The sequence below is a fragment of the Rhinoderma darwinii genome, chromosome 5 (genome assembly GCF_050947455.1).
Source record: "Rhinoderma darwinii isolate aRhiDar2 chromosome 5, aRhiDar2.hap1, whole genome shotgun sequence".
NCBI lineage: Eukaryota > Metazoa > Chordata > Amphibia > Anura > Rhinodermatidae > Rhinoderma > Rhinoderma darwinii.
Window position 1 is genome coordinate 214,024,659 of NC_134691.1, and position 26,305 is coordinate 214,050,963.

General features: G+C 47.2%; 8 non-coding genes across 8 annotated transcripts; all 8 read right to left on the reverse strand.

Moving 5' to 3' along the window:
• Nucleotides 1-662: 662 nt before the first annotated feature.
• On the reverse strand, nt 663-854 carry LOC142653941 (U2 spliceosomal RNA). The gene has a single exon (XR_012848777.1). It is a non-coding gene; the product is annotated as a U2 spliceosomal RNA (small nuclear RNA).
• A 6,835-nt stretch (nt 855-7,689) lies between these two features.
• On the reverse strand, nt 7,690-7,880 carry LOC142653339 (U2 spliceosomal RNA). The gene has a single exon (XR_012848275.1). It is a non-coding gene; the product is annotated as a U2 spliceosomal RNA (small nuclear RNA).
• Nucleotides 7,881-9,162: 1,282 nt separating this feature from the next.
• LOC142653340 (U2 spliceosomal RNA) lies at nt 9,163-9,353 on the reverse strand. Its single transcript, XR_012848276.1, has one exon. It is a non-coding gene; the product is annotated as a U2 spliceosomal RNA (small nuclear RNA).
• A 1,286-nt stretch (nt 9,354-10,639) lies between these two features.
• On the reverse strand, nt 10,640-10,830 carry LOC142653341 (U2 spliceosomal RNA). Its single transcript, XR_012848277.1, has one exon. It is a non-coding gene; the product is annotated as a U2 spliceosomal RNA (small nuclear RNA).
• Nucleotides 10,831-12,116: 1,286 nt separating this feature from the next.
• LOC142653977 (U2 spliceosomal RNA) lies at nt 12,117-12,308 on the reverse strand. Its single transcript, XR_012848810.1, has one exon. It is a non-coding gene; the product is annotated as a U2 spliceosomal RNA (small nuclear RNA).
• Nucleotides 12,309-19,147: 6,839 nt separating this feature from the next.
• Nucleotides 19,148-19,338, reverse strand: LOC142653342 (U2 spliceosomal RNA). Its single transcript, XR_012848278.1, has one exon. It is a non-coding gene; the product is annotated as a U2 spliceosomal RNA (small nuclear RNA).
• Nucleotides 19,339-20,624: 1,286 nt separating this feature from the next.
• LOC142653343 (U2 spliceosomal RNA) lies at nt 20,625-20,815 on the reverse strand. The gene has a single exon (XR_012848279.1). It is a non-coding gene; the product is annotated as a U2 spliceosomal RNA (small nuclear RNA).
• Nucleotides 20,816-22,103: 1,288 nt separating this feature from the next.
• LOC142653861 (U2 spliceosomal RNA) lies at nt 22,104-22,292 on the reverse strand. The gene has a single exon (XR_012848715.1). It is a non-coding gene; the product is annotated as a U2 spliceosomal RNA (small nuclear RNA).
• Between the last annotated feature and the right edge of the window lie 4,013 nt (nt 22,293-26,305).

Below are 26,305 nucleotides of genomic sequence, written 5' to 3' on the forward strand. Positions count from 1 at the left end.
GACTGCAAAATGGAAAATAGGCATCCACCAACTTTACAGACAACTTCTCTTTGCTCCTACAACCTCCATCCTTGCACAGTTTGTTATTCTTCCAGGTAACATAGTAACAAATCCAAATTGCTGCTCTCTTTGTAGGCAAGCAAGGGTTTGTTGCAACTGCAATTCTTACTTCTTCTTGAAATGTAGGGACGACAGTACATTCCATCACATCCACCTAGTGTACACAGGTAGGTCCATTGTGGCGGGTAGGCGGCTGGCTGCTTTAATGGCTGTTTGCTGTTCCCCTACTCCACTCCACTCCACTATTTGACTGTGGTGCTGCATCAATCAGTGGCTGGCTCAGGTGCAGCTCTTTAACTTACCTAGGAGGGAGGGAGGGAGGGCGGAGAGAAGACAAGGAAGGTGAATGAGCTGTTCCAATGTGAAATGCCGGAAACACAGAAACACAGAAGACACACACACACACACACACAACAAGAGGTGGCAATGTATTCATTAATTGCATTTAATAAATGAGCTCATTATCACACATGACTGTACAAATGCATTGTCCAACAGGTGTTGAAATAATGGGATTAAAAGGGGAGATCCCTTCAGAAAGACAGAAACAATGGCAAAGAGAAAAAACACTTTTGGAATCTGATTTTAGTCAACACATAAGGGAAGGGTGCACCGGTCCTGGAAATACTGCAATACCAGGTCAATGCGTGGAGTGGACAGAGCAAGCTCTATTTCCATCTCCCTGTTCTAAAAATCCATTTAATATATGGTCCCCAGATAGGGGACGTATCAGATATTAAACTGATAAGAACAGATAAGGTTTCAACAAAGTTTTTTATTGGCAAAAATAATATATTTTACAGACTTTTTTTTAAAATTGAAACCACAAGATAAAATCAACAGCATAATACATGAATATTCATACATTTAAATGAATACAAAAGTAATAATAATAAGACCATTAATACAGATGTTATAATAAAAGTACAGAACAATAGCAGGATAAAATTTATACAGGGCATAAAAGACATAAAAGAATAAAACCATTTTTATTTACAATGTTATGGTATTCCACATTTGCAAACACCACATGGATGTTGCTTCTTTTACCCCTAGCTGCTTTTTGTCCCTAAGATAATAAATATACATTTCACTTAGGGCATATTTCACACAATTTTTAACGTCAATAAAATCATGTTTAAAAAGCAGAATGTTCCTAACCTTCCAAATGGCATTCTTAAAACAGTTTAAAATGATCCAACAGACCATTTGCTGTTTAAAACTTGGGCAGTTAAAAAGACCATAAAACACGTATTCAAATTTAAGATCTTTAAGACCGCAGGCCCATTTCAGCAATGGGCCTACCTTCCTCCAAACCTCCTGTGCATATGGGCAGTTCCAAAACAGGTGCATTATCGTCTCGTCGTCACCACACCTGTCTCTCGGGCACTTGGCTCTCGCCACCAGTCCTCGCCTATGCTGGAATTCACGAGTAGGGAGGCACTGGTGAACGATTGCCCAGGCAAGGTCCTTGTGCACATTTGCCATAAATTTCCCGAAAACGTTCCGCCACACCACCTTGGACCTTGCCTGTGAGAAATTTGAAACTGCCAGTGTATCCTCCTGCCGCCTACAGGAGAGTGACACTTTTTTCTGGTCCCCCAATATGTCAGGCTCCAATTCTTGGAGACCTAGGAGCCTGACAGTTTTTTCGAGCACCGCATATTGTTTTGGGGGACACAGAAGCACAGGAGAATTCAAAGGGACACGAAACCATCGTTTAAAAATCATGCCCGTAGCGTACTTTAAAAAGTAGCTAAAAATACCATCAGAATTATACATTTTAAAACAGAAGCAAAAGTATTTAATGTAAAAGAAGTTAAAAAGGTTAGGAACATCTCTCCCGCCATTGTCCTTACATCTGTACATAAAATCACGTTTTAGTTTTTCCATTTTGGAACCCCATAAAAACATAAAACAGATCCTGGTCACTTTTTTAATATATAAAATTGTTGGAGGGAAAACCATAGCTACATAAAGCATTATGGGTAATAAAACAGATTTAATTATTAAAACTTTTCCCTCCATGGTGAGATTTCTCAAATTCCACATTAAAACCTTTTTTTCCATTTTGGCAATTACTGAATCCCAATTGGGTCTCCCATCGTTTTCTTGATTAAAAACAATTCCTAAAATTTTTATCTGATCCTGCTGCATGTTAACTCCTGGTGTCACAGAGGAATCCCATACACCAGTATAAAAACAGTCACACTTATCAACGTTTAATTTAAAACCAGAGGCTTCACAAAAAAAGCCGGTGTTCCTCAATGCCCGTCTCATAGAAGCGGCGTCTGGGCATAGGACGGTGGCGTCATCCATATAGCCTAGGATTTTTACCTGGTTCCCCCTTCCTCCAGGTATGGGCACGCCTCTGATGACTTTATCATCTCTTATTAGGGTGAACAGAGGTTCTATGGCACAAATAAAAAGGAGCGGAGACAACGGGCACCCCTGTTTCACCCCTGATAAAAGAGGAACACCTTTAGTTAAAAATCCGTTGATAGAAATTTGGCTAAAACAGGATCGATATAAAAGCTTAATACGTGTTAAAATAATTTCAGGAACAGCCATCTTTTTAAGAACCATAAAAAGATATTCATGGGAGACCCGGTCAAAAGCCTTCTCGAAATCTAAGGATAAAATAGCAAGGCTTTGACCCCTTTCTTTAAAATACCAAATGATGTCACGTAAAATATTCAGGGACTCAGTAATTGACCTCCCAGGTACCCCACATACCTGGTTTGGATGGATTAATTTATGAATAAAAGGTTTAAAACGGATTGTTATTAGTTTAGCTAAAATTTTACAATCAACGTTTAAAAGAGTAATAGGGCGCCAGTTTTTTAACTGGTCCCTCTCACCTTTTTTAAAAATTAAGGACACAATCCCCCTCCTCCAGGAAGGGGGCAGCTCTTCAGTAATAAAAACTTCCTTATACAATAAAAACATGTCATTCTTTAAAATTTCCCAAAAAGCATGATAAAATTCGATGGGCAGACCATCTTCCCCAGGAGCTTTCCCATTAGAAAAACTTTTAAAAGCAAATAAAAGTTCCTCCAAGGTAATATTACGGGATAAAACTTCCTGGTCTAAAATATCTAGCTTGGCATCAAGGGAATTAAGAACATGTTCTAAAAAGGAAGGATCAATATTTTTCTTGTTAAAAAGAGATTGGTAGAAATTAAAAGCAGAATTTAAAATGCCGACCATAGTGGTTTCTCCTTCAAGGTTTAAAATGACATCTCGTTTATCCATTACCTTTTTGAAGAAGAACCGGGAACACTTCTCGCCATCCTCGAGGTGCTTTACATGTGAATTAAAAATTATTTGTTTCCCTTTCTCTTCTATGGCATATTTTATTTCAGCTTTAAGATTTAAGATATCATCATCAACATCCATACCAATCTCCTTCAATTTAAAAAGTACATGTAAACGTTTATTAAGAACATAAAACCATTGTTTTTTCTCTTTTGCTTTCTTCTTACCTGCTCGAATAAAAAAAGCTCTGATTTTGGGTTTAATGCCCTCCCACCAGTGTAGCATAGGCTGACTGGGCGCTCTATGGGACTGCCAACACTGGTAGGTCCGCACAAACTCCTCTTTAATGATGGGGTCCTCCAGGAGTGTGGTGTTTAGTCTCCAGGGACCCCTACAAGCTTTTTGCTCTCCCTCTAGCTCCAGGTGCACTGAAAGGAGCTTGTGATCAGATAAAATATTTGTTAAAAGCAAACATTTTTTGGGAATAAAACTATTAGAAGTGAAAATAAAATCAATTCTGGAGCTCACTCTTCCATTGGACCAGGTGGGGCCTGGGTCCGCAGGCAAGAGTTCCCTCCAGCAATCTTTCAATTTAAAATCACCAATAAAATTCTTGAGCAGGTAAGAAGTACGGTCAATTTTTCGATTAAAATCCCCACCCTGGCGGTGTTCTCCATCTCGCACACAGTTAAAATCACCACCCACCAGCAGGGGGGTAGACCCAACACAAAACAATGGTAAAATCTCTAATAGTTCTGCCCTCTCCTGTTTGGTAGGAGGGGCATAAACGTTTAAAACACGAATTAAAGTTCCATTAAAAAGCAAATGTATTAAAATAGCTCTGCCGGGCATGATTTCAGTCACTGTTTGGATGGAGATAAAACGACCTCGGCAGAGCAATCCAACCCCCGCAGAGCGACAGTCATTTCCACCAGACCAGACTGAGGGGCCTAGTTTCCAGTCCATCTTTAAATCTTGATATTCCAAGTCATTAGGGATTCCACATTCTTGAAGCAGGCAAAGGTCAAAGTCCACAGTCTCTAAAAATGAAAATAAAGCAGTCCTGCGGACAGGGCTCTTTAGGGACCTCACATTTAGTGAGGCGACTTTGATAGGAACCAACATAGTCTTAGTTGAGGTCAGGGTCCGAACCAGAAGAGTCGTACTCGGAGATCAGCTGCGAGTCTGGACCCCCTTTTTGAGGGGTCAATAAATCTTGGATGTTGGTAGGGTCAGAGCCAGATACGTGGGCGGCTCCAACCCCCACACTGCTCTCATCCGAACTCCGATAGGCAGCTTTCCTCCGAACTCCGGACTCCTCTTCCTCTCGCTGTCTCTTTGCAGAATGGCTCCTATCCATCTCCTCGAAGTCGCTCTCACCCATCTCTGGCCCCTGGCTGAAGATATCGCTGATGTCCTTCCTGGGCAGCTGCACAGGGGCCTGTGAGGTCCCATCGCTCTTGGCAACCTTTGCCTGCTTACGGGGAGCCTTCATCGCAAGCCCCTCCACAACCGCAGTGGAGGAACTTTGCTCCGACCCCCCCGTTGACCGGAAATGGTCAAAACGAGGCTCCAATCCAGCATATTTTAGGGTTTTCTTAATGGAGCCCTCGTCTGACACAGAGTGTCTCCGCTCCATGCCCACACTCTTGGGACAGGCGTCAGGTCCTACTGCAGAACCTACGGAGCCACGACGCCTGTCGCTAACCACTGCCTCAACAGGGTCCACTGCAGGCGGAGCAGAGGACCTGTTTGCAGAGGTGCCGGTCAACTTATGTCCAGCAGAGTCAGAATTCCTCCTGCTCTGCCTGGACCCGGTGGAATCCCTATGGCCGTCCCTCGAGGCTGACATCGGTGGGCCCCCCGATGGAGCTGTGAAGGACTTTGGCCTGGACCCCTCAGTCGTCAATGCTCGTTTTGGGGCATTACCAGCGGCGTCTGCACATGTTGCAAACTGCCGCTCTGGCCCTGGTCTGGGTGGCCCAGATTTCGCTCTGCGGGGGCAATCTTTAAAAGCATGCCCAGTCATGCCGCACAGATTGCACAACACCTCGGAACTGCATTTTGCCGCTACGTGTCCAACCTGGCCACACCTGTTACACTGCACCACATGGGGCCGGTCACAATGTTCTCTGGTGTGGCCATATCTCAAGCAGTTCCGGCAGGCTATTGGCATCTGGGGGTAAAATAGGAATCCTCGATTCTTCCCAATGGCAAAGTTCTGGGGTGGGTGATGTAAGCCTCCAATGCCATTGGGATCCTGGCGGAACTTCACCCAATATTTTCTTTTGCCATTCCAGAAGCTCTGGGTGTTCAAGATTTTATGTGAGAAGCGGACCTCCCTGCAGTAACGACTGAGGAAGGTTTCAATGTCACACTCTGAGACAAATGGACTGAACATGCACATCACGAGCGGGACTTCTTCCTCCCCGTAGAGGAATAAAAAGTTCAGTCCATTTAGCCGCTCCTCACTCTGGTCCGCATCAGACAATCTTTTGTGCATGTTGTCGCAACATGCCGCGGCCGTAAAGGATACGGTGTACCGACCGCGGCTTTCCTGGTCGTTGAGACACAGGATGTCCGCCCGCTTGAGCCCCAGGAAGTCCAGCAGAATCACCTCCACAATGAAGCGAAGGTTCTTCCGCTGGCGATGGCCTTCTTCCACCTCGATGCGGACGGACTGGCGCAACCGGGTGTCCCCGGATGCAAATCCAAATGTATATGGCATTTTCAGTGCCTGGGGGCTAAGCCTGTCCCTTATAGCAGCAAGGGCTCAGATTCCACAATTAAGTGGAACCCTCCCCCAAGGCCAAGGATTAGGGTACCCCAGACACCTACGAAGCCCGATAAACGCCCTCGGAACGCTCTTAGAAAAACGCCTCAAGGCCGGTTGACCTCTTGGGTAAGGCGCGATCGCAACTCGTTGTCCGGGGGCTAAGCCCACTCCCCAAATAGCAGCAAGGGGGTGAAGTCTCTCTGTGAAAAGAGACGATCCCCCAAGGCCAAGGAGCAGGGTACCCCGGACACCTCCCAACAAAACCAGATGCAGAAATACTACACCTGATCTTGCCAAAAGGCCGAGAAGCGATAACCCGAGCGGCCCTTGCCTTGCCCGAGCCTGTCCCATACTGCTGTTCACCCCTTGCAGCGATTCAGCCTACTCCTAGGCAATTCCATGGGGCCCTGCAGGCTCACACACATTTACAGCTACTAAGCGGGAGGTGAATAAAGGCCGGAGAGGAAGCCAGACAGGATTTGCTTCTTTTGCTTGCACCACAATGCAGTGCTGAAAGAGGAGGAATCTACATAAAAACGCCTTCCTGGCAACGCCCAAATGCCCTCCTGCCATGCAGATAAACACTGGCAGCGGCAGCAAGTGCATGCCCACAGCCACCCCTTGTTCCTTCACACCTTGTATCAGCTTTAATCCAGTCCTGTGCTGCCTGCTGAGCAGCACTGAACAACACTGCCTGGGCCCAGGCTTTTATCTCTGAGGCAGGCCCCATTATGATGTCAGAAAGCTGGCTCTGGAATCCTGAGGGCTCCACTATGACACGTGCAAAGTTCCGTCTGAACTTTATATAAGACTGTGAGGCTCAGTCAGTCACTCAGTGTTGCCTGAGAGGGCAACACTGCAACAGCCGGCCGCCAGGCTGTCTTTTTTTTGCACATTTATTTGCCTCCAGGAGGCCACAAGAGGGAGACAAGGGACTGCAAAATGGAAAATAGGCATCCACCAACTTTACAGACAACTTCTCTTTGCTCCTACAACCTCCATCCTTGCACAGTTTGTTATTCTTCCAGGTAACATAGTAACAAATCCAAATTGCTGCTCTCTTTGTAGGCAAGCAAGGGTTTGTTGCAACTGCAATTCTTACTTCTTCTTGAAATGTAGGGACGACAGTACATTCCATCACATCCACCTAGTGTACACAGGTAGGTCCATTGTGGCGGGTAGGCGGCTGGCTGCTTTAATGGCTGTTTGCTGTTCCCCTACTCCACTCCACTCCACTATTTGACTGTGGTGCTGCATCAATCAGTGGCTGGCTCAGGTGCAGCTCTTTAACTTACCTAGGAGGGAGGGAGGGAGGGCGGAGAGAAGACAAGGAAGGTGAATGAGCTGTTCCAATGTGAAATGCCGGAAACACAGAAACACAGAAGACACACACACACACACACACAACAAGAGGTGGCAATGTATTCATTAATTGCATTTAATAAATGAGCTCATTATCACACATGACTGTACAAATGCATTGTCCAACAGGTGTTGAAATAATGGGATTAAAAGGGGAGATCCCTTCAGAAAGACAGAAACAATGGCAAAGAGAAAAAACACTTTTGGAATCTGATTTTAGTCAACACATAAGGGAAGGGTGCACCGGTCCTGGAAATACTGCAATACCAGGTCAATGCGTGGAGTGGACAGAGCAAGCTCTATTTCCATCTCCCTGTTCTAAAAATCCATTTAATATATGGTCCCCAGATAGGGGACGTATCAGATATTAAACTGATAAGAACAGATACTACACTTGATCTTAGCCAAAAGGCCGAGAAGCGATAACCCGAGCGGCCCTTGCCTTGCCCGAGCCTGTCCCATACTGCTGTTCACCCCTTGCAGCGATTCAGCCTACTCCTAGGCAATTCCATGGGGCCCTGCAGGCTCACACACATTTACAGCTACTAAGCGGGAGGTGAATAAAGGCCGGAGAGGAAGCCAGACAGGATTTGCTTCTTTTGCTTGCACCACAATGCAGTGCTGAAAGAGGAGGAATCTACATAAAAACGCCTTCCTGGCAACGCCCAAATGCCCTCCTGCCATGCAGATAAACACTGGCAGCGGCAGCAAGTGCATGCCCACAGCCACCCCTTGTTCCTTCACACCTTGTATCAGCTTTAATCCAGTCCTGTGCTGCCTGCTGAGCAGCACTGAACAACACTGCCTGGGCCCAGGCTTTTATCTCTGAGGCAGGCCCCATTATGATGTCAGAAAGCTGGCTCTGGAATCCTGAGGGCTCCACTATGACACGTGCAAAGTTCCGTCTGAACTTTATATAAGACTGTGAGGCTCAGTCAGTCACTCAGTGTTGCCTGAGAGGGCAACACTGCAACAGCCGGCCGCCAGGCTGTCTTTTTTTTGCACATTTATTTGCCTCCAGGAGGCCACAAGAGGGAGACAAGGGACTGCAAAATGGAAAATAGGCATCCACCAACTTTACAGACAACTTCTCTTTGCTCCTACAACCTCCATCCTTGCACAGTTTGTTATTCTTCCAGGTAACATAGTAACAAATCCAAATTGCTGCTCTCTTTGTAGGCAAGCAAGGGTTTGTTGCAACTGCAATTCTTACTTCTTCTTGAAATGTAGGGACGACAGTACATTCCATCACATCCACCTAGTGTACACAGGTAGGTCCATTGTGGCGGGTAGGCGGCTGGCTGCTTTAATGGCTGTTTGCTGTTCCCCTACTCCACTCCACTCCACTATTTGACTGTGGTGCTGCATCAATCAGTGGCTGGCTCAGGTGCAGCTCTTTAACTTACCTAGGAGGGAGGGAGGGAGGGCGGAGAGAAGACAAGGAAGGTGAATGAGCTGTTCCAATGTGAAATGCCGGAAACACAGAAACACAGAAGACACACACACACACACACACAACAAGAGGTGGCAATGTATTCATTAATTGCATTTAATAAATGAGCTCATTATCACACATGACTGTACAAATGCATTGTCCAACAGGTGTTGAAATAATGGGATTAAAAGGGGAGATCCCTTCAGAAAGACAGAAACAATGGCAAAGAGAAAAAACACTTTTGGAATCTGATTTTAGTCAACACATAAGGGAAGGGTGCACCGGTCCTGGAAATACTGCAATACCAGGTCAATGCGTGGAGTGGACAGAGCAAGCTCTATTTCCATCTCCCTGTTCTAAAAATCCATTTAATATATGGTCCCCAGATAGGGGACGTATCAGATATTAAACTGATAAGAACAGATACTACACTTGATCTTAGCCAAAAGGCCGAGAAGCGATAACCCGAGCGGCCCTTGCCTTGCCCGAGCCTGTCCCATACTGCTGTTCACCCCTTGCAGCGATTCAGCCTACTCCTAGGCAATTCCATGGGGCCCTGCAGGCTCACACACATTTACAGCTACTAAGCGGGAGGTGAATAAAGGCCGGAGAGGAAGCCAGACAGGATTTGCTTCTTTTGCTTGCACCACAATGCAGTGCTGAAAGAGGAGGAATCTACATAAAAACGCCTTCCTGGCAACGCCCAAATGCCCTCCTGCCATGCAGATAAACACTGGCAGCGGCAGCAAGTGCATGCCCACAGCCACCCCTTGTTCCTTCACACCTTGTATCAGCTTTAATCCAGTCCTGTGCTGCCTGCTGAGCAGCACTGAACAACACTGCCTGGGCCCAGGCTTTTATCTCTGAGGCAGGCCCCATTATGATGTCAGAAAGCTGGCTCTGGAATCCTGAGGGCTCCACTATGACACGTGCAAAGTTCCGTCTGAACTTTATATAAGACTGTGAGGCTCAGTCAGTCACTCAGTGTTGCCTGAGAGGGCAACACTGCAACAGCCGGCCGCCAGGCTGTCTTTTTTTTGCACATTTATTTGCCTCCAGGAGGCCACAAGAGGGAGACAAGGGACTGCAAAATGGAAAATAGGCATCCACCAACTTTACAGACAACTTCTCTTTGCTCCTACAACCTCCATCCTTGCACAGTTTGTTATTCTTCCAGGTAACATAGTAACAAATCCAAATTGCTGCTCTCTTTGTAGGCAAGCAAGGGTTTGTTGCAACTGCAATTCTTACTTCTTCTTGAAATGTAGGGACGACAGTACATTCCATCACATCCACCTAGTGTACACAGGTAGGTCCATTGTGGCGGGTAGGCGGCTGGCTGCTTTAATGGCTGTTTGCTGTTCCCCTACTCCACTCCACTCCACTATTTGACTGTGGTGCTGCATCAATCAGTGGCTGGCTCAGGTGCAGCTCTTTAACTTACCTAGGAGGGAGGGAGGGAGGGAGGGCGGAGAGAAGACAAGGAAGGTGAATGAGCTGTTCCAATGTGAAATGCCGGAAACACAGAAACACAGAAGACACACACACACACACACACAACAAGAGGTGGCAATGTATTCATTAATTGCATTTAATAAATGAGCTCATTATCACACATGACTGTACAAATGCATTGTCCAACAGGTGTTGAAATAATGGGATTAAAAGGGGAGATCCCTTCAGAAAGACAGAAACAATGGCAAAGAGAAAAAACACTTTTGGAATCTGATTTTAGTCAACACATAAGGGAAGGGTGCACCGGTCCTGGAAATACTGCAATACCAGGTCAATGCGTGGAGTGGACAGAGCAAGCTCTATTTCCATCTCCCTGTTCTAAAAATCCATTTAATATATGGTCCCCAGATAGGGGACGTATCAGATATTAAACTGATAAGAACAGATACTACACTTGATCTTAGCCAAAAGGCCGAGAAGCGATAACCCGAGCGGCCCTTGCCTTGCCCGAGCCTGTCCCATACTGCTGTTCACCCCTTGCAGCGATTCAGCCTACTCCTAGGCAATTCCATGGGGCCCTGCAGGCTCACACACATTTACAGCTACTAAGCGGGAGGTGAATAAAGGCCGGAGAGGAAGCCAGACAGGATTTGCTTCTTTTGCTTGCACCACAATGCAGTGCTGAAAGAGGAGGAATCTACATAAAAACGCCTTCCTGGCAACGCCCAAATGCCCTCCTGCCATGCAGATAAACACTGGCAGCGGCAGCAAGTGCATGCCCACAGCCACCCCTTGTTCCTTCACACCTTGTATCAGCTTTAATCCAGTCCTGTGCTGCCTGCTGAGCAGCACTGAACAACACTGCCTGGGCCCAGGCTTTTATCTCTGAGGCAGGCCCCATTATGATGTCAGAAAGCTGGCTCTGGAATCCTGAGGGCTCCACTATGACACGTGCAAAGTTCCGTCTGAACTTTATATAAGACTGTGAGGCTCAGTCAGTCACTCAGTGTTGCCTGAGAGGGCAACACTGCAACAGCCGGCCGCCAGGCTGTCTTTTTTTTGCACATTTATTTGCCTCCAGGAGGCCACAAGAGGGAGACAAGGGACTGCAAAATGGAAAATAGGCATCCACCAACTTTACAGACAACTTCTCTTTGCTCCTACAACCTCCATCCTTGCACAGTTTGTTATTCTTCCAGGTAACATAGTAACAAATCCAAATTGCTGCTCTCTTTGTAGGCAAGCAAGGGTTTGTTGCAACTGCAATTCTTACTTCTTCTTGAAATGTAGGGACGACAGTACATTCCATCACATCCACCTAGTGTACACAGGTAGGTCCATTGTGGCGGGTAGGCGGCTGGCTGCTTTAATGGCTGTTTGCTGTTCCCCTACTCCACTCCACTCCACTATTTGACTGTGGTGCTGCATCAATCAGTGGCTGGCTCAGGTGCAGCTCTTTAACTTACCTAGGAGGGAGGGAGGGAGGGAGGGCGGAGAGAAGACAAGGAAGGTGAATGAGCTGTTCCAATGTGAAATGCCGGAAACACAGAAACACAGAAGACACACACACACACACACACAACAAGAGGTGGCAATGTATTCATTAATTGCATTTAATAAATGAGCTCATTATCACACATGACTGTACAAATGCATTGTCCAACAGGTGTTGAAATAATGGGATTAAAAGGGGAGATCCCTTCAGAAAGACAGAAACAATGGCAAAGAGAAAAAACACTTTTGGAATCTGATTTTAGTCAACACATAAGGGAAGGGTGCACCGGTCCTGGAAATACTGCAATACCAGGTCAATGCGTGGAGTGGACAGAGCAAGCTCTATTTCCATCTCCCTGTTCTAAAAATCCATTTAATATATGGTCCCCAGATAGGGGACGTATCAGATATTAAACTGATAAGAACAGATAAGGTTTCAACAAAGTTTTTTATTGGCAAAAATATTATATTTTACAGACTTTTTTTTAAAATTGAAACCACAAGATAAAATCAATGGCATAATACATAAATATTCATACATTTAAATGAATACAAAAGTAATAATAATAAGACCAGTAATACAGATGTTATAATAAAAGTACAGAACAATAGCAGGATAAAATTTATACAGGGCATAAAAGACATAAAAGAATAAAACCATTTTTATTTACAATGTTATGGTATTCCACATTTGCAAACACCACATGGATGTTGCTTCTTTTACCCCTAGCTGCTTTTTGTCCCTAAGATAATAAATGTACATTTCACTTAGGGCATATTTGACACAATTTTTAACATCAATAAAATCATGTTTAAAAAGCAGAATGTTCCTAACCTTCCAGATGGCATTCTTAAAACAGTTTAAAATGATCCAACAGACCATTTGCTGTTTAAAACTTGGGCAGTTAAAAAGACCATAAAACACGTATTCAAATTTAAGATCTTTAAGACCGCAGGCCCATTTCAACAATGGGCCTACCTTCCTCCAAACCTCCTGTGCATATGGGCAGTTCCAAAACAGGTGCATTACCGTCTCGTCGTCACCACACCTGTCTCTCGGGCACTTGGCTCTCGCCACCAGTCCTCGCCTATGCTGGAATTCACGGGTAGGGAGGCACTGGTGAACGATTGCCCAGGCAAGGTCCTTGTGCACATTTGCCATAAATTTCCCGAAAACGTTCCGCCACACCACCTTGGACCTTGCCTGTGAGAAATTTGAAACTGCCAGTGTATCCTCCTGCCGCCTACAGGAGAGTGACACTTTTTTCTGGTCCCCCAATATGTCAGGCTCCAATTCTTGGAGACCTAGGAGCCTGACAGTTTTTTCGAGCACCGCATATTGTTTTGGGGGACACAGAAGCACAGGAGAATTCAAAGGGACACGAAACCATCGTTTAAAAATCATGCCCGTAGCGTACTTTAAAAAGTAGCTAAAAATACCATCAGAATTATACATTTTAAAACAGAAGCAAAAGTATTTAATGTAAAAGAAGTTAAAAAGGTTAGGAACATCTCTCCCGCCATTGTCCTTACATCTGTACATAAAATCACGTTTTAGTTTTTCCATTTTGGAACCCCATAAAAACATAAAACAGATCCTGGTCACTTTTTTAATATATAAAATTGTTGGAGGGAAAACCATAGCTACATAAAGCATTATGGGTAATAAAACAGATTTAATTATTAAAACTTTTCCCTCCATGGTGAGATTTCTCAAATTCCACATTAAAACCTTTTTTTCCATTTTGGCAATTACTGAATCCCAATTGGGTCTCCCATCGTTTTCTTGATTAAAAACAATTCCTAAAATTTTTATCTGATCCTGCTGCATGTTAACTCCTGGTGTCACAGAGGAATCCCATACACCAGTATAAAAACAGTCACATTTATCAACGTTTAATTTAAAACCAGAGGCTTCACAAAAAAAGCCGGTGTTCCTCAATGCCCTTCTCATAGAAGCGGCGTCTGGGCATAGGATGGTGGCGTCATCCATATAGCCTAGGATTTTTACCTGGTTCCCCCTTCCTCCAGGTATGGGCACGCCTCTGATGACTTTATCATCTCTTATTAGGGTGAACAGAGGTTCAATGGCACAAATAAAAAGGAGCGGAGACAACGGGCACCCCTGTTTCACCCCTGATAAAAGAGGAACACCTTTAGTTAAAAATCCGTTGATAGAAATTTGGCTAAAACAGGATCGATATAAAAGCTTAATACGTGTTAAAATAATTTCAGGAACAGCCATCTTTTTAAGAACCATAAAAAGATATTCATGGGAGACCCGGTCAAAAGCCTTCTCGAAATCTAAGGATAAAATAGCAAGGCTTTGACCCCTTTCTTTAAAATACCAAATGATGTCACGTAAAATATTCAGGGACTCAGTAATTGACCTCCCAGGTACCCCACATACCTGGTTTGGATGGATTAATTTATGAATAAAAGGTTTAAAACGGATTGTTATTAGTTTAGCTAAAATTTTACAATCAACGTTTAAAAGAGTAATAGGGCGCCAGTTTTTTAACTGGTCCTTCTCACCTTTTTTAAAAATTAAGGACACAATCCCCCTCCTCCAGGAAGGGGGCAGCTCTTCAGTAATAAAAACTTCCTTATACAATAAAAACATGTCATTCTTTAAAATTTCCCAAAAAGCATGATAAAATTCGATGGGCAGACCATCTTCCCCAGGAGCTTTCCCATTAGAAAAACTTTTAAAAGCAAATAAAAGTTCCTCCAAGGTAATATTACGGGATAAAACTTCCTGGTCTAAAATATCTAGCTTGGCATCAAGGGAATTAAGAACATGTTCTAAAAAGGAAGGATCAATATTTTTCTTGTTAAAAAGAGATTGGTAGAAATTAAAAGCAGAATTTAAAATGCCGACCATAGTGGTTTCTCCTTCAAGGTTTAAAATGACATCTCGTTTATCCATTACCTTTTTGAAGAAGAACCGGGAACACTTCTCGCCATCCTCGAGGTACTTTACATGTGAATTAAAAATTATTTGTTTCCCTTTCTCTTCTATGGCATGTTTTATTTCAGCTTTAAGATTTAAAATATCATCATCAACATCCATACCAATCTCCTTCAATTTAAAAAGTACATGTAAACGTTTATTAAGAACATAAAACCATTGTTTTTTCTCTTTTGCTTTCTTCTTACCTGCTCGAATAAAAAAAGCTCTGATTTTGGGTTTAATGCCCTCCCACCAGTGTAGCATAGGCTGACTGGGCGCTCTATGGGACTGCCAACACTGGTAGGTCCGCACAAACTCCTCTTTAATGATGGGGTCCTCCAGGAGTGTGGTGTTTAGTCTCCAGGGACCCCTACAAGCTTTTTGCTCTCCCTCTAGCTCCAGGTGCACCGAAAGGAGCTTGTGATCAGATAAAATATTTGTTAAAAGCAAACATTTTTTGGGAATAAAACTATTAGAAGTGAAAATAAAATCAATTCTGGAGCTCACTCTTCCATTGGACCAGGTGGGGCCTGGGTCCGCAGGCAAGAGTTCCCTCCAGCAATCTTTCAATTTAAAATCACCAATAAAATTCTTGAGCAGGTAAGAAGTACGGTCAATTTTTCGATTAAAATCCCCACCCTGCCGGTGTTCTCCATCACGTACACAGTTAAAATCACCACCCACCAGCAGGGGGGTAGACCCAACACAAAACAATGGTAAAATCTCTAATAGTTCTGCCCTCTCCTGTTTGGTAGGAGGGGCATAAACGTTTAAAACACGAATTAAAATTCCATTAAAAAGCAAATGTATTAAAATAGCTCTGCCGGGCATGATTTCAGTCACTGTTTGGATGGAGATAAAACGACCTCGGCAGAGCAATCCAACCCCCGCAGAGCGACAGTCATTTCCACCAGACCAGACTGAGGGGCCTAGTTTCCAGTCCATCTTTAAATCTTGATATTCCAAGTCATTAGGGATTCCACATTCTTGAAGCAGGCAAAGGTCAAAGTCCACAGTCTCTAAAAATGAAAATAAAGCAGTCCTGCGGACAGGGCTCTTTAGGGACCTCACATTTAGTGAGGCGACTTTGATAGGAACCAACATAGTCTTAGTTGAGGTCAGAGTCCGAACCAGAAGAGTCGTACTCGGAGATCAGCTGCGAGTCTGGACCCCCTTTTTGAGGGGTCAATAAATCTTGGATGTTGGTAGGGTCAGAGCCAGATACGTGGGCGGCTCCAACCCCCACACTGCTCTCATCCGAACTCCGATAGGCAGCTTTCCTCCGAACTCCGGACTCCTCTTCCTCTCGCTGTCTCTTTGCAGAATGGCTCCTATCCATCTCCTCGAAGTCGCTCTCACCCATCTCTGGCCCCTGGCTGAAGATATCGCTGATGTCCTTACTGGGCAGCTGCACAGGGGCCTGTGAGGTCCCATCACTCTTGGCAACCTTTGCCTGCTTACGGGGAGCCTTCATCGCAAGCCCCTCCACAACCGCAGTGGAGGAACTTTGCTCCGACCCCCCCGTTGACCGGTAATGGTCAAAACGAGGCTCCAATCCAGCATATTTTAGGGTTTTCTTAATGGAGCCCTCGTCTGACACAGAGTGTCTCCGCTCCATGCCCACACTCTTGGGACAGGCGTCAGGTCCTACTGCAGAACCTACGGAGCCACGACGCCTGTCGCTAACCACTGCCTCAACAGGGTCCACTGCAGGCGGAGCAGAGGACCTGTTTGCAGAGGTGCCGGTCAACTTATGTCCAGCAGAGTCAGAATTCCTCCTGCTCTGCCTGGACCCGGTGGAATCCCTATGGCCGTCCCTCGAGGCTGACATCGGTGGGCCCCCCGATGGAGCTGTGAAGGACTTTGGCCTGGACCCCTCAGTCGTCAATGCTCGTTTTGGGGCATTACCAGCGGCGTCTGCACATGTTGCAAACTGCCGCTCTGGCCCTGGTCTGGGTGGCCCAGATTTCGCTCTGCGGGGGCAATCTTTAAAAGCATGCCCAGTCATGCCGCACAGATTGCACAACACCTCGGAACTGCATTTTGCCGCCACGTGTCCAACCTGGCCACACCTGTTACACTGCACCACATGGGGCCGGTCACAATGTTCTCTGGTGTGGCCATATCTCAAGCAGTTCCGGCAGGCTATTGGCATCTGGGGGTAAAATAAGAATCCTCGATTCTTCCCAATGGCAAAGTTCTGGGGTGGGTGATGTAAGCCTCCAATGCCATTGGGATCCTGGCGGAACTTCACCCAATATTTCCTTTTGCCGTTCCAGAAGCTCTGGGTGTTCAAGATTTTGTGTGAGAAGCGGACCTCCCTGCAGTAACGACTGAGGAAGGTTTCAATGTCACACTCTGAGACAAATGGACTGAACATGCACATCACGAGCGGGACTTCTTCCTCCCCGTAGAGGAATAAAAAGTTCAGTCCATTTAGCCGCTCCTCACTCTGGTCCGCATCAGACAATCTTTTGTGCATGTTGTCGCAACATGCCGCGGCCGTAAAGGATATGGTGTACCGACCGCGGCTTTCCTGGTCATTGAGACACAGGATGTCCGCCCGCTTGAGCCCCAGGAAGTCCAGCAGAATCACCTCCACAATGAAGCGAAGGTTCTTCCGCTGGCGATGGCCTTCTTCCACCTCGATGCGGACGGACTGGCGCAACCGGGTGTCCCCGGATGCAAATCCAAATGTAAATGGCATTTTCAGTGCCTGGGGGCTAAGCCTGTCCCTTATAGCAGCAAGGGCTCAGATTCCACAATTAAGTGGAACCCTCCCCCAAGGCCAAGGATTAGGGTACCCCAGACACCTACGAAGCCCGATAAACGCCCTCGGAACGCTCTTAGAAAAACGCCTCAAGGCCGGTTGACCTCTTGGGTAAGGCGCGATCGCAACTCGTTGTCCGGGGGCTAAGCCCACTCCCCAAATAGCAGCAAGGGGGTGAAGTCTCTCTGTGAAAAGAGACGATCCCCCAAGGCCAAGGAGCAGGGTACCCCGGACACCTCCCAACAAAACCAGATGCAGAAATACTACACCTGATCTTGCCAAAAGGCCGAGAAGCGATAACCCGAGCGGCCCTTGCCTTGCCCGAGCCTGTCCCATACTGCTGTTCACCCCTTGCAGCGATTCAGCCTACTCCTAGGCAATTCCATGGGGCCCTGCAGGCTCACACACATTTACAGCTACTAAGCGGGAGGTGAATAAAGGCCGGAGAGGAAGCCAGACAGGATTTGCTTCTTTTGCTTGCACCACAATGCAGTGCTGAAAGAGGAGGAATCTACATAAAAACGCCTTCCTGGCAACGCCCAAATGCCCTCCTGCCATGCAGATAAACACTGGCAGCGGCAGCAAGTGCATGCCCACAGCCACCCCTTGTTCCTTCACACCTTGTATCAGCTTTAATCCAGTCCTGTGCTGCCTGCTGAGCAGCACTGAACAACACTGCCTGGGCCCAGGCTTTTATCTCTGAGGCAGGCCCCATTATGATGTCAGAAAGCTGGCTCTGGAATCCTGAGGGCTCCACTATGACACGTGCAAAGTTCCGTCTGAACTTTATATAAGACTGTGAGGCTCAGTCAGTCACTCAGTGTTGCCTGAGAGGGCAACACTGCAACAGCCGGCCGCCAGGCTGTCTTTTTTTTGCACATTTATTTGCCTCCAGGAGGCCACAAGAGGGAGACAAGGGACTGCAAAATGGAAAATAGGCATCCACCAACTTTACAGACAACTTCTCTTTGCTCCTACAACCTCCATCCTTGCACAGTTTGTTATTCTTCCAGGTAACATAGTAACAAATCCAAATTGCTGCTCTCTTTGTAGGCAAGCAAGGGTTTGTTGCAACTGCAATTCTTACTTCTTCTTGAAATGTAGGGACGACAGTACATTCCATCACATCCACCTAGTGTACACAGGTAGGTCCATTGTGGCGGGTAGGCGGCTGGCTGCTTTAATGGCTGTTTGCTGTTCCCCTACTCCACTCCACTCCACTATTTGACTGTGGTGCTGCATCAATCAGTGGCTGGCTCAGGTGCAGCTCTTTAACTTACCTAGGAGGGAGGGAGGGAGGGAGGGCGGAGAGAAGACAAGGAAGGTGAATGAGCTGTTCCAATGTGAAATGCCGGAAACACAGAAACACAGAAGACACACACACACACACACACAACAAGAGGTGGCAATGTATTCATTAATTGCATTTAATAAATGAGCTCATTATCACACATGACTGTACAAATGCATTGTCCAACAGGTGTTGAAATAATGGGATTAAAAGGGGAGATCCCTTCAGAAAGACAGAAACAATGGCAAAGAGAAAAAACACTTTTGGAATCTGATTTTAGTCAACACATAAGGGAAGGGTGCACCGGTCCTGGAAATACTGCAATACCAGGTCAATGCGTGGAGTGGACAGAGCAAGCTCTATTTCCATCTCCCTGTTCTAAAAATCCATTTAATATATGGTCCCCAGATAGGGGACGTATCAGATATTAAACTGATAAGAACAGATACTACACTTGATCTTAGCCAAAAGGCCGAGAAGCGATAACCCGAGCGGCCCTTGCCTTGCCCGAGCCTGTCCCATACTGCTGTTCACCCCTTGCAGCGATTCAGCCTACTCCTAGGCAATTCCATGGGGCCCTGCAGGCTCACACACATTTACAGCTACTAAGCGGGAGGTGAATAAAGGCCGGAGAGGAAGCCAGACAGGATTTGCTTCTTTTGCTTGCACCACAATGCAGTGCTGAAAGAGGAGGAATCTACATAAAAACGCCTTCCTGGCAACGCCCAAATGCCCTCCTGCCATGCAGATAAACACTGGCAGCGGCAGCAAGTGCATGCCCACAGCCACCCCTTGTTCCTTCACACCTTGTATCAGCTTTAATCCAGTCCTGTGCTGCCTGCTGAGCAGCACTGAACAACACTGCCTGGGCCCAGGCTTTTATCTCTGAGGCAGGCCCCATTATGATGTCAGAAAGCTGGCTCTGGAATCCTGAGGGCTCCACTATGACACGTGCAAAGTTCCGTCTGAACTTTATATAAGACTGTGAGGCTCAGTCAGTCACTCAGTGTTGCCTGAGAGGGCAACACTGCAACAGCCGGCCGCCAGGCTGTCTTTTTTTTGCACATTTATTTGCCTCCAGGAGGCCACAAGAGGGAGACAAGGGACTGCAAAATGGAAAATAGGCATCCACCAACTTTACAGACAACTTCTCTTTGCTCCTACAACCTCCATCCTTGCACAGTTTGTTATTCTTCCAGGTAACATAGTAACAAATCCAAATTGCTGCTCTCTTTGTAGGCAAGCAAGGGTTTGTTGCAACTGCAATTCTTACTTCTTCTTGAAATGTAGGGACGACAGTACATTCCATCACATCCACCTAGTGTACACAGGTAGGTCCATTGTGGCGGGTAGGCGGCTGGCTGCTTTAATGGCTGTTTGCTGTTCCCCTACTCCACTCCACTCCACTATTTGACTGTGGTGCTGCATCAATCAGTGGCTGGCTCAGGTGCAGCTCTTTAACTTACCTAGGAGGGAGGGAGGGAGGGAGGGCGGAGAGAAGACAAGGAAGGTGAATGAGCTGTTCCAATGTGAAATGCCGGAAACACAGAAACACAGAAGACACACACACACACACACACAACAAGAGGTGGCAATGTATTCATTAATTGCATTTAATAAATGAGCTCATTATCACACATGACTGTACAAATGCATTGTCCAACAGGTGTTGAAATAATGGGATTAAAAGGGGAGATCCCTTCAGAAAGACAGAAACAATGGCAAAGAGAAAAAACACTTTTGGAATCTGATTTTAGTCAACACATAAGGGAAGGGTGCACCGGTCCTGGAAATACTGCAATACCAGGTCAATGCGTGGAGTGGACAGAGCAAGCTCTATTTCCATCTCCCTGTTCTAAAAATCCATTTAATATATGGTCCCCAGATAGGGGACGTATCAGATATTAAACTGATAAGAACAGATACTACACTTGATCTTAGCCAAAAGGCCGAGAAGCGATAACCCGAGCGGCCCTTGCCTTGCCCGAGCCTGTCCCATACTGCTGTTCACCCCTTGCAGCGATTCAGCCTACTCCTAGGCAATTCCATGGGGCCCTGCAGGCTCACACACATTTACAGCTACTAAGCGGGAGGTGAATAAAGGCCGGAGAGGAAGCCAGACAGGATTTGCTTCTTTTGCTTGCACCACAATGCAGTGCTGAAAGAGGAGGAATCTACATAAAAACGCCTTCCTGGCAACGCCCAAATGCCCTCCTGCCATGCAGATAAACACTGGCAGCGGCAGCAAGTGCATGCCCACAGCCACCCCTTGTTCCTTCACACCTTGTATCAGCTTTAATCCAGTCCTGTGCTGCCTGCTGAGCAGCACTGAACAACACTGCCTGGGCCCAGGCTTTTATCTCTGAGGCAGGCCCCATTATGATGTCAGAAAGCTGGCTCTGGAATCCTGAGGGCTCCACTATGACACGTGCAAAGTTCCGTCTGAACTTTATATAAGACTGTGAGGCTCAGTCAGTCACTCAGTGTTGCCTGAGAGGGCAACACTGCAACAGCCGGCCGCCAGGCTGTCTTTTTTTTGCACATTTATTTGCCTCCAGGAGGCCACAAGAGGGAGACAAGGGACTGCAAAATGGAAAATAGGCATCCACCAACTTTACAGACAACTTCTCTTTGCTCCTACAACCTCCATCCTTGCACAGTTTGTTATTCTTCCAGGTAACATAGTAACAAATCCAAATTGCTGCTCTCTTTGTAGGCAAGCAAGGGTTTGTTGCAACTGCAATTCTTACTTCTTCTTGAAATGTAGGGACGACAGTACATTCCATCACATCCACCTAGTGTACACAGGTAGGTCCATTGTGGCGGGTAGGCGGCTGGCTGCTTTAATGGCTGTTTGCTGTTCCCCTACTCCACTCCACTCCACTATTTGACTGTGGTGCTGCATCAATCAGTGGCTGGCTCAGGTGCAGCTCTTTAACTTACCTAGGAGGGAGGGAGGGAGGGAGGGCGGAGAGAAGACAAGGAAGGTGAATGAGCTGTTCCAATGTGAAATGCCGGAAACACAGAAACACAGAAGACACACACACACACACACACACAACAAGAGGTGGCAATGTATTCATTAATTGCATTTAATAAATGAGCTCATTATCACACATGACTGTACAAATGCATTGTCCAACAGGTGTTGAAATAATGGGATTAAAAGGGGAGATCCCTTCAGAAAGACAGAAACAATGGCAAAGAGAAAAAACACTTTTGGAATCTGATTTTAGTCAACACATAAGGGAAGGGTGCACCGGTCCTGGAAATACTGCAATACCAGGTCAATGCGTGGAGTGGACAGAGCAAGCTCTATTTCCATCTCCCTGTTCTAAAAATCCATTTAATATATGGTCCCCAGATAGGGGACGTATCAGATATTAAACTGATAAGAACAGATTTTTTTGATTGAAAATTGCTTTATTGACAATCAATCGTCATCATACAAACATTACTGCGACGCAGCGCAAGCCATGAAGCAGCAAATAATAAATAATAACAGTCGTCAAACATAACATGACAGTATAATACACAGTACAGGCTAGCCTATGCTATACATTACACCACATGCTACACTAACATTCTTGCATTCACTAACGCCAAACAACAAAGCATTACAGACAAGTGATGGGATAGGGGAGTGGGTAGGAGGGGATAGGGAAGGGGGAAATCACAGGCCCGAAGCTTTATTGAAAGACAACACACAAGAAGGGAGAGTGGGGGGAAGGGGAGTATCAGTCCTCTTCCTCATCGACGTCCGGGCTGTCCCGGGTGGAATAGTCTCTGAGCAGGCTGTGGATCAGCCTGCGGCAGTCCTGGACGGACACACTCTCTCTCCGCAAAATCAGACGGTTCCTGGCAAACCATATAGCGTCCTTAAAGCAGTTCATAAGGCGCCAGGCTTCCTGGATTGCTCCATCCGTGGTATTCCCAGGAAATAGTCCATAAAGTACCGAGCGGTACGACAGTCTGTTCCTGGGTACTGAGTCCTTGAGTTCATGTTCCAAGGCTTTCAACAGACCCTGTGCAAAGGGGCACTGCCAGAAAATGTGCAAAGATGTTTCCTCCGTGAAGGGGCACCTGGGGCAGTACCGGGTCTTGCACAGGTTGCGGGCATGCATGAATGACCTAAGAGGCAGTCCTCCCTGGATGGCCATCCATGAAATGTCCTTGTGCCCGTTGGTCAACCTGCCAGATGACACGTTAGTCCAAACAGTCTCCAACGTGTCGGCATGAAGCCCTGGAACAGACTCCAGTGAGTCCTTTGCTCTGATGTGCTTGTGGATCGTCTTAGGTTTCCACAAGTCGGGCTTAAGACCCTCCAGTTGATGCTCCCTCACAAACCGGACGACATCTCCGTAGAACCAGGGAGCGTGCCAGTTGTAAGGGAAGGAGCTGTCCCACTTGTCCCAGCCAAAACCTCGCCAGAGGGGAAGGAGGAAGTAGCGGGACATGGCCTTGCCCGCAGAGCCGTTTGCTGTCCTCAGAGTCCTACGAACACAGTCACATACAAAAGCGATCCGCAGCAGAGTGGGAATGTCGGGTATACCCTTCCCACCTTTGCGGGGCTCCTTGTACATAACAGTCCGCTTTACTCTGTCCATTTTCGAGCCCCAGATGAAGCGAAACACAGTCCTGGTAATGGCCCTCGAGACCGTTGCAAGAGGGGGCCATGCCTGTGCAGTGTATTGTAGCACAGGCAAGACTTCGTTACGCAGGACCATTGCTTTGCCCTCAATAGTGAGTTGTCTGAGGCTCCACAGTCCGATCCTTTGGTTGACTTTGGCCAAGCGTTCTTCCCACGACTTTAGGGCTGCACCTTCCTTACCGAACCAGACTCCCAGAATTTTGATGAAGTCCGGCTTGATAGTAAACGGGAAGGAGGCAGGAGAAGGCAGGTACCACTTTCCGAAGAGCATGGCTTCCGACTTCCCGCAGTTGACTTTTGCCCCTGAAGCGCGTCCGAACTCCTCACAGGTCTGGACGAGTGCAGTCACCGAACTCTGGTCAGCGCAGAAGACGGTCACGTCGTCCATGTACAGCGAGCATTTGACCTCGAAGTGTCCTGGACCTGGTGCGGTGATCCCTCTGATCTCTCCATTCTGCCGGATAGCCTCTGCGAAGAGCTCTATAACACAAACAAAAAGGAGAGGTGAAAGAGGACAGCCTTGTCTAACCCCCGACGATACAGGAAAGGGGTCAGTCTTCCAGCCGTTCACCAGCACCGAGCTGTAAATGTCGCAATACATCAGGTTAACATACAAACAGAACAACCTGCCAAGCCGCAGCCTACGCAGAGCCTTACCCATGAATTCGTGAGAGACCCGGTCAAAAGCCTTCTCCTGATCCAGACTGACCAGGGCCGCGTGTGTACGGCGGCTTTGCATGTAATGCACCGTGTCCCTCACCAGGGCAAGACTGTCGGCCACCCTACGGCCAGGAATGCCGCAGGTTTGGTCCGATCCGATGATCTGTCCGATGACAACCTTCAGTCTGTTGGTCAATACTTTGGCGAGGATCTTGTAGTCCACGTTCAGGAGAGAGATGGGACGCCAGTTTTTCAGGTCACATCTCTCCCCCTTCCGCTTATACAAGATCGTGATCATGCCTTCTCTCAAGGACGGTGGCATTCTACCCTCCACCACCATCTCCTCATAGAGCTCCAGCAGGTCCGGACAGATCAAGTCCCCCAGCGCTACATAGAGCTCTGCTGGGAGACCATCACTGCCCGGGGTCCTGCCGGGTCTGAAGGATTTAGCGGCAGAGAGCAGTTCCTCCACCGTCAGGGGTACGTCCATAGCCTCCGTACCTGCAGGATCAAGATGATTAGTGATACCTGACAGGAATTTATCGGCGGCTTCGGGGTCAGTGGTTTTCCGGGAGTAGAGGCTTCGGTAGTAGTCTGTGACGACTCCCATCACCTCCTTCTTCCCAGAATGCATGTTTCCGGTCTCATCTCGGAGTTCCTTCAGGGGCGTGTGGCCGGCATGGAGTTTCCTGAAAAAGAACGAGTTACATTTCTCACCCTTCTCCAGGTTCTCCACCTTGGAACGAAAGACAATTCGCTTGGATTCCTCCTCAAAGTGCCTTTTCAGGCCCTTTTTGGCTTCCTCCAGCTCCTTCCTGACGTCCCAGCCGCATTGAAGGAGGTCTTGCAGGGATCGCAGCTGACGCTGCATCTCTCTGAAGTCTCTCTTCCTCTCACACGCCTGTTGACGACTTTTTGCCTGAAAGAAACAACGAAATTCAACTTTAACATATTCCCACCAGTCACAGGTTTTGTCAAAGAAAACTTTATCATTCCTCCAAACAATATAGGCGTCTCTAAGTTCCGCCAGTACCTCCTCTCTTTCCAGCAGGGCACAATTCAGCTTCCAGGAGCCAGGGCCGGGAGGAAAACCGTGGCCGATGGCACCCTGGAAGAGAATGGCCCTGTGGTCAGAGAAGAAGCAGGGGACCATGGAGTGCCCATGCTGCTTGACTGCCCGGGAGGTGAACACAAAGTCAATCCGAGAACGAAGTGAGCCATCGGGTCGGCTCCATGAATAGTTCACAGAGCCGATCCCCATGGAGCCCACAACGTCCTGCAAGGATGCTTCGGTTACCATCTCGATAAGCAGTTTGGAACTGACATCCAGCTTGATTGAAGTGCCGGAACTTCGTCCATCCTCTTCGATGGGGCAGTTGAAGTCCCCGGCCATCACCACTGCCCTAGTGGTGGCGAGCTGGGTCCGCAGGGTCTGGAATAGTTCCAGGCGCTCAGCCTTCATAGGGGGAGCGTATACGTTGATGAGCCTAATCGGCTCTCCTGCCCAGGAACCGTCTACGACCAACAAGCGGCCGCAGGCGAGCTCCTGGACAGAGTCAACAGTAAATACGCTTCCCCTAATCAGGATGGCAACCCCTGCAGACTTACAGTCGCCCCCACCAGACCAGTAGGACGGGCCATGGGTCCACTGCCTGGCCAGATGATGGTATGACCTGGAAGAGGGGAGAGTACATTCCTGCAGCATAAATACATCACTCGACTGCTTGGAAAGAAAAGTTAGCACCATCTGACATCTAGTCCTATCTCTAACACTCCTCACATTGAGGCTAAAGATGTTAAGTTTAGCAGCCATGGGGGAGAATAAAGAAGGTTAGTGCAAACGATACACCTTAGTTACCAGTCCGGTCGGGCGGATCCTCCTCGCCTGGCGGGTCCGAAAGATCCAGCAGGCCTTCTGACAGAAATTGTTCCAGGATTGTAGCCACCTGGATGTCTGTTGTGAAGTCGATGACCTCAGGTTCAGACACGAGTTCCTCCACCATCTGCTCCATTTCCTCCTGCTGCGCAAGGGAATCTTCGCAGATTTCCACGACTTGTCGCTTTGAGGACTCAGCAGCTGGGCTGTCCCTCACCTTTCTCTTCCTCTGGATGGCACCTGAGGAGACAAGAGGGGGAAAAT